This window comes from Lissotriton helveticus (assembly GCF_964261635.1).
Source record: "Lissotriton helveticus chromosome 1_1 unlocalized genomic scaffold, aLisHel1.1 SUPER_1_unloc_24, whole genome shotgun sequence".
Lineage (NCBI taxonomy): Eukaryota > Metazoa > Chordata > Amphibia > Caudata > Salamandridae > Lissotriton > Lissotriton helveticus.
The window spans coordinates 2,698,764-2,712,658 of record NW_027611664.1 but is presented as its reverse complement, the minus strand read 5'-3'; the positions used below and the strand labels follow the sequence as shown (position 1 = coordinate 2,712,658).

The 13,895-nt window shown below is 45.1% G+C and overlaps 1 protein-coding gene across 1 annotated transcript in view; it reads left to right on the top strand.

The window, feature by feature from the left end:
• LOC144805774 (uncharacterized) overlaps positions 1-13,895 on the top strand; it is a 399,726-nt gene that overhangs the window by 13,921 nt on the left and 371,910 nt on the right. Inside the window, exons 2-3 of the mRNA XM_078672261.1 lie at positions 11,680-11,744; positions 12,758-12,811. The gene's annotated coding sequence lies outside the window, so the exon portion shown is untranslated. The remainder of the gene's footprint in view (positions 1-11,679; positions 11,745-12,757; positions 12,812-13,895) is intronic.

The following is a 13,895-nucleotide window of genomic DNA, read 5'->3' as shown; positions in this document are numbered from 1 at the left end:
CAAAGATCTTGACACGCTTAAAAAGATTGCACAGAATCCAGCTATTAAGTGCCTGAAAGCTGACAAAGGAGGCGCTCTCGTCATCCTAGATACTGATCTATACAAACAGAGAACCAGAGAACATGTCATGGATCCGAATGTGTACTTGCCCCTTGATGGCAACCCGACTAATGAGTACAAAATGGAACTCTCACGCATCGTGGAAACTGCCCATGTGGGAGCAACAATTGATGACAGAACCAAGAAATACCTGATTACTGAACATCCTCGGAGTCCATCTATTACCATGCTACCGAAGATACATAAGAATCTTAAGGATCCACCGTTCCGCCCAATTGTTTCAACTAGGGGTTCGATACACGAACCTACAGGCAAATTCATTGACCGTTACCTGCAACCCATGGTCCAAAAATTACCCAGCTACATTAAAGACACCACACAACTATTGAATAAGCTCTCCACTATTGAATGCCTTGAGAACGAGAAACTCATCTTATGTACGGCGGACGTAAGAAGTCTATACACTTCCATCCCCCACGAGGGAGGAATCAACGCGGTGGAACAAGCATTGCTCTCATCGGATGTCAACGATTCACTGAAGCCATTCATCCTTGAACTCATGGTATATACTTTATACCATAGTTACTTTGAGTACGATGACACCTGGTTCCTACAAATGTCCGGAATGGCTATGGGAAATTGTGCGGCCCCCACCTACGCAAATTTATACATGGGTGATTTTGAATGTAATCATATTTACCAGAACAAAACATGGACGGACAACCTTAAACTTTATGTTCGTTACATTGACGATCTTCTGTTTGTCTGGAAGGATTCCCAGGCAAGCCTTGAACTTGCATTAACTGATCTCAACACCAAAGATGACCGCATCGACTTCACCTGGACCATCAACCATCAGGAGATCGCTTTTTTGGATGTCCTTATCAAAATTACCCCTCAGGGTATACAGACAGACCTTTTTCGGAAGACCACAGATCGCAATAATGCTCTACTGTTTAGCAGTTTTCATCGAGATTCTCTCAAACGACATTTGCCTTACAGCCAGATGTTGAGGGCAACCCGCATAGTCTCTGATCCAGAGATCAGGTTGAACCAAATAGCAAACATCGCATCCAGATTTCGCTGCAGAGGTTATCCAGAAACAATCCTCAAGGAAGCTATGGACCGCACGTCCTCTACCTCCCGGACTGAAGCTCTCAAAAGCAAATCCAAAACCGAAGACCAGCGAATGGTATTAGTTTCTAGATATTCTACCTCCAGCAACAAGTACAAAAAAATCATTATGAAACATTGGCGCATCCTTGCATCAGAACCTGATTTCGGAAACCTTTTCCAAGATCCTCCGATCTTTGCGTACACCAGACCTATGAATTTCAAAGAAATTCTATCTAAGCAAACGGCGGCAAGTACCTCAACCACCCACACTGGCACACGACCATGCCATCATTGCAGCAATTGCAATAACGTAATGAAAGGAAACATCATTTGCCATCCCATGAGAGGTTTTGACATCAAACTAAACGTAGACGCAACCTGCGACTCTTCAAACTTGATTTACCTGTTAAAATGCCCATGTGGCAAGGTCTACGTGGGCAAGACAAGCAGGAAAATCAAAACGAGATTAAATGAACACAAATCAAATATAAGGACTAAAAACATCAAGTCTAATATCGCCATCCACTTCAATGAAGCCAACCACAGCGTGGCTCAACTCAAATACATGGTCCTAGAGATTGTTTCCAAAGTTGAAGGCAGAGACAATAATAAGACTTTACTGCAGAAGGAAACCGCCTGGATTTACAGATTACAATCTCAGAAACCGTGTGGTCTTAATGACCGGACAGAATTAAGTTGCTTTCTTTAAATGCCACTTGTGGGCACTTATTGATGCATAACTACTTTGCTCTGCTTTATGCTCACATCTCTCACTGTACTCACCCTCCATTCCATCATGGCCGTCTCATTCACCGGTTTAATACACCTAACTGTTGAAGTCCCTTTTCTATCTTCACGATTCTCTAATCACTCACTTAACCTCGCATTCGCTCTGCGGAACCTCACCCTCGAGGAACCCGTTTTACTGTCCCGAAGCGTTTGCTACCTAAGTAAGTTTTTTGTATTTTCTCACGGCTTCTTTCACTTTTGGCCGTTTTATTTTTCATTATTTACTGTGCTGACACCGATCCGACTGTTTTTCAGGATCGTTACGTCATTTTCAGGCATGCACTTCCGAGCCTATGGCTTAATTCCCTCACTACTTAATTTTTGCACATATATATACTTTGCATGTTAATCACCTTCGTAGACTTTACTTGTTTTTAATCATTTGTTTCACGCTGTAACCTCCGTTTTTTTCACATGTTGGCAAGCACGTTTAAAACCACATCGTTAAACTCCTCCCCCAACCAGCACCTTCACTCTTGCTGTTACCGCTACTGAGACACCCTTTTATGATGGGGCGCATGAGGTTGACACATTAAGTCACTCACACCAATACCATTATGTTGCATCAGACGCTACAATGCATATATTGATTGGCATTTATTCTCTCTGTTTTAGTGCTCCTTGAGAAAGGACACTTTTGTCCGAAATGCATCGGAGCGACCAGATAATGGATTAAAATTGATGGTTCATTTTCATATGAATGTAATATGAAACATTAACATGAAAGACTTTGATTAAAAAGAATTTCTTTGAAAACTCATCTTAAGAAAACTTTATTCTAAATTGGGAAACTCCCTGTGTTGTTGATCCACAACACACAGTTCCGCACAAGTGTGCCCACCGCAGGGATGCGCCTACATTTTTGTAGCGCACTCAACCCCTCAACTCTTTAGGACGCACTTGAACAGTTGCGTCACCTGCAGGAGCACCTTAACCCCATTCGTGTACCTATACACCTATAACTGAATATAACTGCCGCGCGCCACGCCCAAGCTTTCTACTTTCCTCTTTCTGTTGTCCCATTAGGAAATCTTGAATTTTTGCTCAGGTCCCTATTATTGCCGATTAGCGAGAGTATTAAAAAGGTTGAGATCAGACTCACTATATTGGAGGCTACATTAAATAGCATGAAATCCTCGGCTGGCCTCCAGGGTAGATCTCTTGAGACTATTTCTTCTCCCATGGTCCCTCCGAAGTCCTCTAATAGGTCAGTTAGTTTAGCACCCCCCCCCCCCGGTTACCACTGTTGCTCACCCTTCACAACCCCTTATGGTTAATTTAGTCCCAGCCCATCCACTTAACCTTTATAGGCCACCTTCACCTGTAGGCCTAGCTCCCCCTATGCCAATCACTGGTAGTTCTGCTTCCCCACCTCCAGTTAAGCCTCTTCCTAGGCCCCGTAGACCCAATCTCCCCCCAGAGGCAAACGATCTTATGGCCGGTGTTCCCCCACTTGAAGTGGGCGAAGTTGAGAACTTTTGCACATTGAAAAGTAAGGTTATTAAGTGGCTGAATGTGAACAGACCCCTTCCGGTACACCTAAACAACAAAATTATTATGGTGAGAAGGGTACCTTGGGTGGGCAAAACAAATAAATCTATAATAGGGGATTGTATCCTGGTGAGTTTTCGTGATGCTGGGACTGTTACTCATATATGTCGAGGGAAGAACAGATCACTCGAATCAACAATTCAGACCCTACATGTGTCGTTTTTCTTCCCCCCTACCCCTATGCATCCCAATCAAGTCTATGATAACTGGACGAGGGTTGCCCGGAGTGGTAGACACCACGATTTTAATGCTCGACCATTCTTCCACCGCCCGGTGTTACCCTTCCATGGCTTCAACCGATTTAGTTGCCTGAACGGACTTGAGGGGGTTGATTGACACACGGGCAGTTATACCAATACAATGGGAAATGTATCTCCAGTAGTTGTAAACACAGGGGACTCAATACTGGAACTTGAGCAGCAAAGCCCCCTGATACAACAAACTTCACCTAGTAGGGTTTGGGGGATTGAGGCAGACGTGCCCATGGTCACAGCTATCGAACCTATAGGGAGAGGAAACGGGGCGGAACTGGGTCGGGTGGAGACTGTGGAACAAACTGAGCTTAATGGGGGAATAGAGCAGGTCTACGAGGCACTGAGAATTATCTCCTGGAACATAGCAGGCTTGGCAGCCAAATTTAATACCAAAGAGTGACGCAATTACATTAGTAATTTCCATGTAATTAGCCTCCAGGAGACATGGGCCCTTGATAATAGCAACTTCCACATGCAGGGGTATAAATGTTTTTTGTTCCGGCACAAAAAACGAGATCGGGGAGAGCCATGGGAGGACTATCTATATATGTAGATCTAAACCTTCCGGGCAGCTGGTCCACAACAGACTGGAAATCCCATGCCATACAAGCAGTACGGTTTAATGGGAAGGGGTTAAGACTGACTGTTTTTAATATTTACAACAATGGGGCAGGGGGAGACCATACCTCATTTGTAGGAGAATTGGATGATAGACTGGGTCAGGAAATTATAGCTCAGAAAATGGGGCAGGTACCTGCTCTGCTGGTCATGGGAGACTTTAATTGTCACCTATGCTCGGCACTGGTCCCAAAAAATGTAGAATGGTCTAATTGTCTTGTAGAGAATGGGCCGCATTTCTCCCACATGTTGGATGGTTTAGCTTTTAGTAAGCTCCGGCTTAATCACGATTTAGAGCACACTATCAATATGATGGGTGTGCAGAGGGATGGCAGTCTCCCACCTACATCCAAGGGCAGAGGATGCTCATCTATTATTGACTATATCTTAGTTTCTAGATTTTTAATAAATAGAGTCATTAGTGTAGGGATAGAATGGAGTAGTTTTAGCGATCACAACCCCCTTGTATTGGGGTTGTTGTATCTGGTGGGCCAGAAAAGTAGATACCAAGGCACAATTACTGAGAAGATAACAGACCAGGGAAGGAGACTAAGGTGGTCCAAAATAGATGGGGAACCCTTTTATAAATCCCTGATGGACTCCAGTAAACCCGCCATTGATGACTGTTTAGATATGGATGTTCAAGGTCCGAGGTTGCTTGAAGCATTTGGCCAGATTGCTGACCTTATAGATGGTCTATTAAAAACTAGTGCGCCCACAAGGAATCACTGCAACCCACGTTGGTTCGATAGAGACTGCTCAAAGGCTTTGAGGGAGCTCAAAAGCAGCCTTAAAAACAAACCAAGGGACAACCAACAAATCATGGTGTGTAGGAATAAATATAAGAGGGAAACCAAGAGGAGGAAATTAGCTCTACAGGGAGAAGCGTGGGCAGATCTAAGAGAAGTGGGGGAAAAAAGGGACATGTCCGGGTTCTGGAGAATTATTAACCAACCTACTTTCTAGGAAAATAACATCCCGGAGATAGGATCAAATATCCTACCAGAACAGTGGGTCTCTGACTATAAGGGGCTGTATAACTACGAGCCAGGAACCACTGAAGAGCATTCGGAGATCTCACATCAGGGCACTACAGTAGTGTTCACCATTAAGGAGATCACGGCTGGAATACAGGGATTGACAAAAAACAAAGCCCCTGGTCCTGACGGCATTCCCCCTGATTTGTTTCTGAGCTGTGTAGAACTCTGGGCTCCCGTAATGACTAGGGTCATAAATACCGCCATTATTTGTGGCCTGCCGCCGTCCTGGTCTAAGGCCATAATTGTCCCTATATTTAAGAAGGGCAATAGGGATGACCCCAAGTGTTATCGCCCGATTTCCCTGATTGATGTATCTGCCAAACTTCTGGCAAGGGCCATCCTTAATAGACTGTCCGAGTGGACCGAAGAAAATAACATCTTCTCGGACACTCAATATGGATTCAGGACGGGGAGGTCCACTAGTGATCAATGTTTGAACCTCTATATGCTGACAGCCAAATACACCAAGGCCAGCAATGAATCCATCTACATGGGGTTCATGGATTTGGCAGCGGCATTCGATCATGTTAATAGGGAGAAACTTTGGGTCATGATGACTCTCATGGGGATAGAGGTTGGCCTAATTAACATCTTAAGGGAACTTCATAGTGATACCTCTGCCAAAGTCCGTTTTAACAGGGAGGGGGGGCTGACCGATTCATTTCCTTGCAAGAGTGGGGTACGGCAAGGCTGTATTCTTGCCCCATTTTTATTCTCCCTTTATATAAACAATTTGGAGCAGTTCTTGTTAAATCTAAAGACAGATTGCCCAAGGGTGGGGACGCGTCATATCCCCGTTCTGCTTTACGCAGACGACGCGGTCTTGCTTGCACGCACGCCTAGGAGCTTACAGATTTTGATTGACGGATTTGTTAAATTTATGGGCTCCCTAGACCTTTTTGTTAATTTGGGCAAATCATACGTGCTGTTGGCTGGCAACAAACCTTGCACCAAATTTATGTACACGATAGGAAACCACAAAATAGAAGAGGTTAAAACATTTCCCTATCTAGGTGTAATTTTTGACGGGGCTTTACAATTCAACCCCCTGGTCGAGGAGCGCTGTAGCAAAATGATCGCTACCAATGGGGCAATTGCAAGTTATGGTAGGAGGGTAGGCAGATGGAGCCCTGAACAGGTGATGAACCTGTATAGCTCCACATGCTGCTCCAAAGTGATTTATGGGGCAGAGGTATGGGGCTTTGTTAATACTGCAAAAATACAGCGGGAAGAAAATAAATACCTAAGAACCATCCTGAGGGTACCCCCAAGCACCGCTGGTTTTATAGCACACAGGGAATTAGGGAGGCCTTATCTAGAAGATCTGGTAAAACTTAGGCCAATAGTGGCCTGGTTAAAAATTTGGGTCAACCCTGACGCGTTTCTAAGCAGAGAAATTCTAAATGATTGCTTAGAAAGGGATAAATGTATGAGAATACCATGGCTCAATTATGTAAAGAGTACCTTAGAGGCCCTTGGCTACAGGAATCTTTTCACCAACCCTGTAGCAATTGTACCCCAGCACAAGATGTTGGTAAAAAAAGCCTTTTTAGAGGAAAAAATCACAACAGAGAGCAGAGGCTGAAGGGCTCAAAAAGTCAGTGAGGGCTCACGACCTGGTTAAGAGTGTCGAGGGAATGGAGCAATATTTGTACCTCATGCACAATGCTCAGGACAGATTTCTGATGTGTCGCTTTAGATTAAACTTACTTCCATATTTATTGGCATCACCAGCAGGGTTCTCAACTACAACTGAGCAGAAGGGAACCTGCGGCTGCGACAATAGGTCTACGCAGGATTCCCTTCACTTTGTACTCCTGTGCCCTTTTTATTCCATGCCTAGGCGTAGATTTCTAGTGAAAAGTTTAAAACAAGCCAACTTGGAACATTCTAAAGAGGCCCTAATCTATTTACAGAAAGCATCTGATTCTTTAACATTGTGCTGCATAATGAATTTTATTAAAGTGGCGGTTCGTTTAAGGGTAACCAGAGGAGAGGAATGATGCCTAAACATTGTTATTAATCTTTTTAAAGTGTCAAATCCTCTTTCCCTTTGTAATGTGTAAAAATAATTATTATAATCGGGATTCTGAAAATGATTTAATGAATTTTTTAATCATGTATATGTGTATGTGCTTTTATGGTGATTTTTAATCATCGAATAAAGAATCCTTGAATTGAATTGAAAATATCGCTGACATGCAAAGTGGGCCCCAAGATGATCGCTATCTCCTACTAGCTGTCGCTAACTGGTGTTAGAGACAGCTAGGTAATAGGGCGATAAAATTATCGCCGCTTAAAGCGGCGATAAGGCCCTTGGTAATATGCCCCTCTGTTCTTTAGATAGCCAGTGGAGCTGGCGAAGAAGGTCTGAAACACAGCAGTACTTAGGTAGTGCAAAGAACGCGCGGACAGCCACGTTCTGAGCCCATTAAAGTCTTTTGGTCCAGCTTCATTAACACCAAGTAGCAACCCATTACAGTAGTCTAGTCGTGACAGCACGGTGGATTGGGCAATCACCTATCAAGCAGGTGCGTGAAAAAGTCCCAAAATGGGTTTCAGGCCATGTAAGACACCAAAGCAAGTGCCAGCCACTGTCTTAGCGTGCCCCTCAAATGAGAGCGCACATCCACCGAAACTCCCAGGTTCTTGACCACAGGTTTTGGTTGAGGCGGGGTTCCAAGGGCCACAGGCCACCATTGATTGCCCCATCGATGGGCATCTCGGCCCACCAGGAGCACTTCTGACTTGGTGGACTTCAGTTGAAAGTAGTTAACTCCATCCATGGCCATGAGGTTATCTTGGATTTTCGCCTGACTTTATGCTTGTCTTTGACCATCTACAGCACTCCATTGCCTCCATCTACAGCACTCCATTGCCTTTTCCGCTGGGTTCATGCCATAGTAATACCACAAAGCAAACACAAGGAGATGATGGATGGAACACTTAGACTTTTCAGACACTCACCCCCAGTCACAGATCTGGGTTGAATCCATAATCGTTCTTTAGCTCACTTCGCCACCCCAGTTCAGACATGGCCATATGCAAATCAGTCTGACCCTGTGCCTCATGGGAACAGTCCATCCCGAACTGCAAAGCCATGCCTTCCCTGGACCGGAAACAAGCTTCCTAGGACCAGTTTCCGGCTAACAGCCCTCATCAGCCAGGCTAGCTTGAATCCAGTGGCAAAGTGAGCAAGGGACCCACGTATGGACATACCCTGTCAACTTAGGGCGAACAAAGCAAACACAAGGAGATGATGGACGGAGCGCTGAAACTTTTCAGACACTCACCCCCAGTCACAGATCGGAGTTGAACCCATCATGGTTCTTTAGCTCACTACGCCACCCCAGTTCAGACACAGCTATATGCAAATCAGTCTTGACCCTGTGCCTCATGGGAAAAGTCCAGACCGAACTGCCAAGCCATGTTTTCACTGGACCGGAAAGAAGCATCCTGGGACTGGTTTTGGGCTAACAACCCTCATCAGCCATGCTAGCTTGAATCCAGTGGGAAAGTGAGCAAGGGACTCACGTCTGAGCATACCCTGCCACACTTAGGGCAAAGAAAGCAAACACAAGGAATGATGGACGGAGCACTGAAACTTTTCAGACACTCACTCCCAGTCACAGATCTGGGTTGAATCCATCATCGTTCTTTAGCTGACTTCGCTACCCCAGTTCAGACATAGCTATCTGCAAATCAGTCTTGACCCTGTGCCTCATCGGAAGAGTCCAGCCCGAACTGCCAAGCCATGTCTTCCTTGGACTGGAAACAAGTATCCTGGGACTGGTATCGGGCTAACAGGCCTCATCAGCCAGGCTTTAAGTTTGGGCTGGACTGTTCCCATGAGGCACAGCGTCAAGACTGGTTCAATACTGATTTGCATATGGCCAGGTCTAAATCGGGGTGGCATGGTGAGCAAATGAATGATGGATCTAACCCAGATCTCTTGACTGGTGGTGAATGTTTTGATTTGTTCTGCATTTTGTCCATCAATTATGTGTCTTTGCTTCCTCGCCCTAAGTGTACCGGGTATGCCCAGACGTGGGTCCCGGGCTCACTGTGCCTCTGGATTCAAGCTATCCTGGCTGAAGGGGGTTAAAACCCCGAAACAGGTCCTAGGATGCTTGTTTCCGGTTCAGGGAGGACCTGGCTTAACAGTTCGAGCTGGACTGTTCCCATGGGTCACAGGGTCAAGACTGATTTGCATATTGTCAGGTCTAAACTGGGTGGCATGATGAGCAAAAGAATGATGGATTTAACCCAGATCTCTTGACTGGGGGTGAATGTTTTGATTTGTTCTGCATTGCGTCCATCAATTGTGTGTCTTTTGATAGTAATACCACATACATACATACATTCATCCATATTGGCATGACCAGTGGGCCCTTGTATAGCTTCCCTGTTCGCTCATATACTTGCCCCACCCTGTGCTAGGAAGCCGTGCTGCCCTCCATTCACTATTGCCAGCCATGGAATGGGTGCCCACCCATCGTTCAAGGCATTGCTTCACCCCTAGCCTTTCCAGGGCAGAGGTCGCTAATTGCACATCATCATCCAATCTGCATCTTTTTCACGTGATCATGGGCTTCCTGGTTCCCATCACAACGGAGGGCCTTCAGGTCCTGCCATCTCGAATGTCCCTCATTTGACCCCAACATTGCCCACCAGCCATTTGGCTCACATGTTGTTCCTTCAGGTGCGTCGCCTCGCTTCCACTCCTGGTTCACCTTAAGAGCAGGGATTGGATGCATTGATGCCTTGTTGCTGCCATTTCTCAGCATTCGGTCGGACGCTGCATCAGCTTAAAGAGTGTGGTTGACTGATTTATGGAGGGTGGGCAGAAATATGTACAAAGACTTAATCATGCTGTTTGTCAACCAGATTTCAAGGGCTCTAAATAGAAAAATTGGGTTATGAAGAAGTGGGCTTAGCTGTTTGGACCTGCTCTCTGAGACTGTGAGTGCGCTGTATGTTGTCTCAGACCTTGTTCAGCCTGTGAGTGTGCTGTATGTTGTCTCAGACCTTGTTCAGCCTCTGGGTGCACTGTTTGTTGACTTAGACCTTGGTCAGCCTATGGGTGTGCTGTATGTTGACTCAGACCTTGTTCAGCCTAAGGGTGTGCTGTATGTTGACTCGGACATTGTTCAGCCTGTGGGTGCGCTGTACGTTGACTCAGACCTTGTTCAGCCTGTGGGTGGGCTGTATGTTGACTCAGACCTTGTTCAGCCTGTGGGTGGGCTGTATTTTGACTCAGACCTTGTTCAGCCTGTCGGTGTGCTGTATGTTGACTCAGACCTTGTTCAGCCTGTGGGTGCACTGTATTTTGACTCAGACCTTGTTCAGGCTGTGGGTGCGCTGTATGTTGACTGAGACCTTGTTCAGCCTGTGGGTGGGCTGTATGTTGACTCATACCTTGTTCAGCCTGTGGTCGCGCTGTATGTTGACTCAGACCTTGTTCAGCCTGTCGGTGTGCTGTATGTTGACTCAGACCTTGTTCAGCCTGTGGGTGCGCTGTATGTTGACTCAGACCTTGTTCAGCCTGTGGTCGCACTGTATGTTGATTCAGACCTTGTTCAGCCTGTGGTCGCGCTGTATGTTCACTCAGACCTTGTTCAGCCTGTGGGTGTGCTGTAATTTGACTCAGACCTTGTTCAGCCTGTGGGTGCGCTGTAAGTTGACCCAGACCTTGTTCAGCCTGTGGGTGAGCTGTATGTTGACTCAGACCTTGTTCAGCCTGTGTGTGGGCTGTATTTTGACTCAGACCTTGTTCAGCCTGTGGGTGGGCTGTCTGTTCACTCAGAATTTCCTATACCTGTGAGTGCGCTGAATGTGCACTTAGACTTTGTTAAGCCTGTTGGTGCGTTGTCCCTTCACTCGAACATTGTCCAGCTTGTGGGTGCGCTGTATGAGCACTCAGACCTTGTTCAGTCTGTGGGTGCGCTGTGTCTTCACTCGGACCTTGTTCAGCATGTGATCATGGTTCATTGTGTGTCCATTGCAGTGCAAGGTTTGGATTTGGAGGATGTTGTGTTTTGTGGGTTTGGTCGTAGATACCAGAAGAATAAAAAGGTAAAAAAAATATTCTATTTAATCATAGACCAATGGTGCTTTACAATGGTTTTGCAGAGAACAAGAGTTTTTCCTTTGTAAGTTTAGGACAGTTGTTTTGGAAGATGAGATGAAGTGTGATTCACGTTTGATGCAGATAAGTTCTTGGTTGAAGCAAATCTTTACTTCCTTTCAAGGTATTCTGGGACGGGCCAGGTGGTGCGGCTGCCTCCCTCAGAGGAATAAACAAGATAACTGTCAGGTAACATTTCCTAGTGCCTTCTGTTTCCTTTTCTTCTATTTCTTCTCAAGTCTCTCTCTGTGTCTCTCTCTGTGTTCCTGTTTTTTATCTCTCTTCAGCTTCAAGAATTTGACTCCCTCTCTAGACCATTCTCTAGCTAGATAGCTTATGATCTTAAAAAAATAAAATAAATACGTGACTTTAACGTAGTACTCTTCCTTATTTGTTTTTATGCTAGCTGTTTTAAGCGTGTTTCTGTACAAATGTTGGTATACTCCAGGGTCAGGCTAATTATCTCCAGTTTCATGAATTGTGTGATGATTTTGTTATAATTAACCTACTTGGTACAATCCTCCATTCCCCCTTTGTCTTGCCACATTTGGAATGCTCTATCATCTGTTGGCCTGAAGGTATGGAAGCTAATAAGGAACTGTTGAACTCTGCCAGTGTATTCTCTTCATAACAGTTTTCTTCTTTCTGCCTCTTAGTTTAGGGCTCTTATAAATACTAAGGTTTATGTGGCAAAGTGTGCCGCCACACATGGTCGTTGTAGCAGTGGCCAGCCTCCCCATGTTCCCGCAAACCTCCCCCATCAATTTTTGAGTTTCCACTAACCCTGGCACCCACCTGATGCAGCCACATTCTCAAGGAATATGAATGTGGTGGGGCCCTAGCGCAGGTCTGGGCCCTTCTCGGGTCGGGAGGCACTGGGCCATCAGCACGCTTGCCTCCCATGTTCCCCAGCAGTCCCTTGACTGTCGACACATTTGTCTCCTCTACACCTCATGATTCTATCCTCTCCTTGGTCTATATCTGCCCCATCCTTTCTCTCTAGATCTGACTTCCAGCTCTTTGTGTCCTCCGAGCCTGCCCTTTCCTGTCCTGTTTGTCACATCCAAGGCCACACTGGGTCTCTTTGAAGAAGAGTGGAAGATAGCCTCTTTTTTCTAATTCCTCTGTTTCTTTAGTATTTGTCTTTTCTTATCCCATTTTAGTTTCCTTTCCCGTTATGCTGTTTTTTTTTCTTTTTTTAGGTGTTGGAGTGTCTGGGTCCTGTCAAAGGAGTGTGACAAGTTCCAGTCCACCAGGTAAGTCCTTATCCTCAACATAATTTGAAATGGTGAATTCCACTGAGCTAACTGGACACAGCCTCAGTCTACGGTGGTGATCCAGGGGAAGAGGTGTAAAATTTGTGAGCTCAGATATAGGATACCCACCATATCGTAAACTCAGTCCTCAGCAACACAATTCACAATAACACAGAGTTTGGCCCACAGAAACTCTACAATTTAATCACAATCATAAGGTCCTCTGTATGAGCTAATAGGGACTCAGATAACTAGAGATGGAAAGCCACTCCTTCATGAGGACCTGTAATAAAGACGCGCCTAGCTAATAATATTCACACAATATTAATACAATCATCAATAAGTAAGGACAAACACATGGAATAGTTATCAAGTTATCTTTATCTAAACTTCAAGATTGAATGGTCAAAGCACAAAGATACACTAGAATCATTTAATAACGGTTATTCTTTTGTGTACAGGTAAATCACAGCACATCACAGCTCAGACCAAATTCATCGTCAAATAACACCTATTGAGGAAGGAAGAGAGAAAAAGAGAGAATACACATTTCAAATTAGAACATGGAATTTAGAATCATAGAAACCAAGAATTGGTTGTAGATGTATCAGAACCTGGACACAAGGTGGACCCAATAGAACGCTAGAGCACAGCTTGCAATAGCCGGAGTCATAAATTCTAAAGGTAGGCGAAGTTGGTGGAGTACCACTACGCAGAATTCTGCGGAGTTGAACAAAAACTCTGTGAAACTCCACTCCGTAACTCCGTCCCATCTCCTCCTAATTAATAAAACAGAAACCTCACATACCTTTGGTAAAACAACAAGTAACTCTATCATTCCATGCAAAAATGCATATAGTCATCTCACAAAAGTGAAAATGAAACTTAAGCAAGCATGGGAGAGTTGATGATTTTGGGGTCCTCCCTAACCTAAGGAGAGAACCAAGCAGAAGCCTTGGACACAAAGAGCATATCAGGCTGAACGATTCAATGGTGGTCCCATCCTCCTAGGACCACCCCAAGCACAGTCAGTTATGGGCAAAATTACAATCCCAAACAAATGCTCTGCAAAGCATTATGGGAC